This window comes from Hipposideros armiger, unplaced genomic scaffold (assembly GCF_001890085.2).
Source record: "Hipposideros armiger isolate ML-2016 unplaced genomic scaffold, ASM189008v1 scaffold_434, whole genome shotgun sequence".
Taxonomy (NCBI): Eukaryota; Metazoa; Chordata; class Mammalia; order Chiroptera; family Hipposideridae; genus Hipposideros; species Hipposideros armiger.
Window position 1 is genome coordinate 516,590 of NW_017731784.1, and position 4,747 is coordinate 521,336.

Consider the following 4,747-nt stretch of genomic DNA (forward strand, 5'->3'; position numbering starts at 1 on the left):
TTACTCTAAACATTTCTCTTTAAAAGAACTAGTGAAATATCTACATATTATATACCTTCCTGGCATCAATGTTCTGGGTCCAGAGGAAGTCCCACCCCGCCTGGCACCCACCTGAGACACCCTAAGTATTTGTAAAGGAAGAGCCTGTCCTTAAAAGCAACCAAACCACCTCTCCTGAACTTTCATAAAAATATCACCCGGTAGGGGAACTCTCACGGGTAGAAAAGCTTTTTCTCACAATTATAAAACTCTGAAGTTTCATGTCTTGAATGACAATAACATAGATAATTAGATCCTAATTTCTGCTTCAGTGTTCTTCAGTTCTCAACAACTAATTGGTAATTTACTCATGAATTTCTCCTTTGCATATATCACACATTCATACACCAAAAGTCAAAGAAAATTGTTTCCTCTCTTATGTTTTTTCAAATTAAAAATTTGTATCTTACAGTTTTAAAAGGTATAAAATAAGCATAAAGCATTATTTGAAGTTCCCAAAGAATTATTAAGATGCTAGTAAGCCTTTATGCATTTATTCTAAGGAAAAAAGGGGAAAGAGGGAAGGGAGGAAAAAATGATCTCAGTAAAAGTTCTCTTTCTTTCTCTCTCTCTTTCTCTCTCTCTCTCTCTCTCTCTCTCTCTCTCTCTCTCTCTCTCTCTCTCTCTCTCTCTCAATCCCTCTCTCTTTCTCTCACAAGATTGTGGGTACAGTGGAGGAAAGGATCTTCTCATGTTTCCTTTTTTATTGCTAATGCATCTATTTATAGAAAGATCAGAAAGTATACATGTAAAAGAAAAAAAATGAAAATCACTTCTAATTCAATCTCCCAGAATTAACCATTCTTAATATTTTGGGGTTGACCCTTAGCATTAGATTCTTTGAAGAGAACACCCTGTGTTCTTTAAAAGAAAGAGAGGGCGGGAGAAAAGGAGGGAGGGAGGGAGAGAAATTAAAGGAGGGATCTACTCTCTGGCCCATCTCCTCAGCTTATTTCCATTAGTAACACTAAAGTGTGAGCCCCATACCACCCTCACACCCCTGCGTCACCTCACCCCACCCTGTCCTGATACCTCCAACCCCACCAAGTCATGTCACCAGCCACTTGGTCAAAGTCCTAATCTCCATGACTTGAAGAAGATCAGATCTAAATAATTAAAATGAAGTTTTGGTTTCTCTGTTCTTACCTCACATAAAATTTGGTTAGATCTGTACAAATTAAGCTGTATATTGGTGTTGAATTGTCTTAATATAGGCATTTTGTGGTGTCCATAAAATTCACTTTGGGAAACTCTCTGGAGCAGCTGCCACTGGAAAAGAATTTTCACCAAATTTACGGGACAGCACTTAATTTTTATTCAGCCTGAAGCTTATACAATTAGGGGGAGGGGGGCCCTTTAAGGAAAAGAATACAAAATCATGAATGCAAAATGTAACACAAAAATATTTATTCAGAGTGAGAAAAGAATTCACAACTAGTAACAAATCTTTAAAAGCTGACAAATACCATAAAATCCAGAAAGATGATATAATCTGTTTATGAACAAGCTGGCCCACCACTATAATATTTTTCCACAGACTCGCTTCTGACTCCCTTCGTTCCTCCATGCCCCACCTCCTTGAAGTGCCAAAACCACAGGACAAGTTCATATCATAGTTCAGCCTTTGGCCCTACACCTTCATTTCACAATAGCAGCCATATTGGGGGGAAGGGGGAGGAGTTATTCCTGAAACACATTCCTACACTGGACAGCCAGCACTAGCTATAGGACTATGAACCACATGAATATAACCCGCTAAACCCCAGCTTTTAAATGTAGCCCCAACTCAACTTCCCCTTAGCCAGATCCCAAAAATGCCTGTGGCCACTCCATGCCACCCAACACGAGGAAAGTGTGACAAGAAGTCAGGAGAGAGACACAAGGATCCTAACCAACTCTGATTGAAATATGTTAGCTTTTGCTAATTTTGTTAAAACTACTACCATACAGATACAATGCCCCTGGGAAGGGGTCATGTGCTGAGGGCCCTGATGCTATCTATGGGTCTTATTAGCTTCTGGGTAAATCCATTTCCAGATTGGTGGACTCAGTTACTGAGTGCCTTGAGCAGCACCCTAGAGAAGCTGGCATCCCCCAGAAAAGCTAAACCCAGTCAGGGGGTCATCACCAAATTGGGTGAAGTATACGAAATTTCCTTGAGAGGTCCTGGAGTGGAGTTCTAGAAGCTCCTTCCCAAACTTAGAAATGAGAGGCCAGACACAGCTAAGGATAGAGAAAACAAACCAAACAGGGGCCCCTGGTGAAAAGGGACAACCTCCAAATTACAGGCATAGATTTGCAAAGGAGCTGCTTCTCACAAGGGTAACTCTATATGGTTTGCTCCGGAGTGAGGAGCAGCAGCTGTTTATTTATTTAAGGGTGGTGAACAGCTCTCCCGCACATTGCCAGGGAGGCCAGCGAGTTCTAAATACAAACCATCTTCCAATAATCTGAAACCCTGAAGGTGGACAGTACCCTGCTATTGGAAAAGTGCCGGTTTGGGGCATCACAGAACTGAGGATTCAAAGCCAGGCTCTGCTAGTTCCTGGCCATATGACCCAGATAAGGTACTTAGCTACTGACAACCTCAGTTTACTCATCCGTAAAATGGGTTTAATAATACCTACTCTATAGGACTGTTGAGGATTCATATTTGAGACAATTCTACCACAGATAAAATTTTCAGTAAATAGTAGCCATTATTATTCAGCTGTTTCTCTCATTTACTTTGCCATGGCACAAAAAAGGCACCTAAATGGTGACCTTGCCTGTGACACAAGTAGATAAATGCTCACTTGTTAAAGAGATGAAAACTTAAAAACAGATTAAAACTCCAACTGAAATTGCTACAGATTATTATCTTATCTTGAAGTTTATATTTTCGAATTGTGGAATACCTGACATTATGAGGTGCTTTTGAAAAGCTCAGTGATCTGAAACCAGGCTTAAGTTGTCACTCACACTGTTTTGTTTTGTTGTCCCTTTTTTGTTGTTATTTTTTTGTTTTTTTCCTTTTTCTTTTTTTCCCCTTTTTTTTTTCACTTTTACTGTTTTTAAATCCTAGAGAATAATTCATCCCAACTACAGATTTCACTTAGTTTTGTTTGGATTCTTCACATCTCATTTTCTCTTATGAAATCTACAGTTTACTTGCTGCTGTTACTGATTAATACATTAATTTTATTTTTTGCTACTAATACCTTATTGCTGCTAAACCTAAAAGTTTAACCCTGCCAAATCCTACTATTTTCTTAAAATAGTATATTTCCCCCTCCCACAGAATCTCCCAGATTATCTCACCTAATTTAATTCTTAGTACATTTCCCTACAAAACAGCTGAAATCTCAAACCAGTAACAATTTTTTGCTGTTTTCTGAATAGCCAGATTTGTGGGTGTTTTTTGTTTGTTTGTTGCCAATTGAGAACTTTTCAATCTATGAACTTAAGAACTTGCTTATGGGACAGTTCCTTGATCTAATTGTGTCCTCCCTTGTCTAGGGACCTTTTAAGAACGTCCTCCCTACCTTCATCAAGCTAATTCCGTTTTTAGGCTATTGTTTGTCTACAACAAGAATGCCCAGGCTTTTAGGAGTTTTAGCATTAAACTATTATTTATATATCTTCTCCTTTTAAAAATGCCATATGGCACATTTCTAACTTAAAGGAGATGAATGTTAATTTTGTGTCAAAATGTTGGTTCTCCTTGTGAACATCTGAAGTGCTTTCCAGGCCCAGGGGGACATTTCTCTTGGAGGTGTTTGACTTTCCACCCTCTCTGCCTATAAATTATCTCCCCCAGGTCAGGGGAAAGCTTTGTGCTTTTCCAAAGTCCATTTTATTTTGCACTGTACTCAAACATCACTAAGAGTAATTCAAAAGCACTCGCTTCATAGGGACACCTTGAGAGAGAGAGAGACATGGTAAAAATGCAAATATCAAGATTAATCTTTGGATAAGCACTGACTGTTAAAATAGATATTTTAACATTTTAAAGGCAGTCTGGAATGTTCAGATTTTCAGAACCGAAATTAGAAAAGCAGAGAATGATAGTATTCTCATCTGGAGAGGGTATTTTGTTTTATCCTGCTTACATTATAGAAGTTAGAGCTAATCATCCAAAGTTTCTCATGGATGCTTCTTTGAATTGGCTAAGGATAATCAGGCTGTCTTGCTGATTTGCAGACCTATCTTCCACGCGGGTTACTCTCTACAGACAAGTATAGAGCTAGCATAATCTTTAAAATTAGAATTGAATGAAAAGCAAACTGATTTTTAAAACTCACTTTTAAATGATCAATCAAAACCAAAATAATTTTTTAAAATTAAATACATTCATCACACATTTAACATGAATCTTATTTTATTTTACCTAAGTATAATTTCTAAAATATAACCATATTAAATACTTTTATACTCAAGATACACAACAATTGCACCTCATAAAACAATCACTCTAACTCCAGGTCTCTGGTAGTCATTTATTTTGCTCACGGAATATTTCTAGCTCTGCACGTCCTACTTCCCTTGTGTTCAGGAGGGACCCAATAGTTAGTAATGTCCCATGGAAGTCAAGTGTGAGGCCCTCCAGAGTTTCTTTTCCCTTTGTCACAGCCTACATCTCAGAGTAAGGACAATAACAATATGAAGCAGAGCGCCCTACTGACCTATGGTGGGCGTATAGTGTGAGGAGGAAAAAAAAATCTTCCTG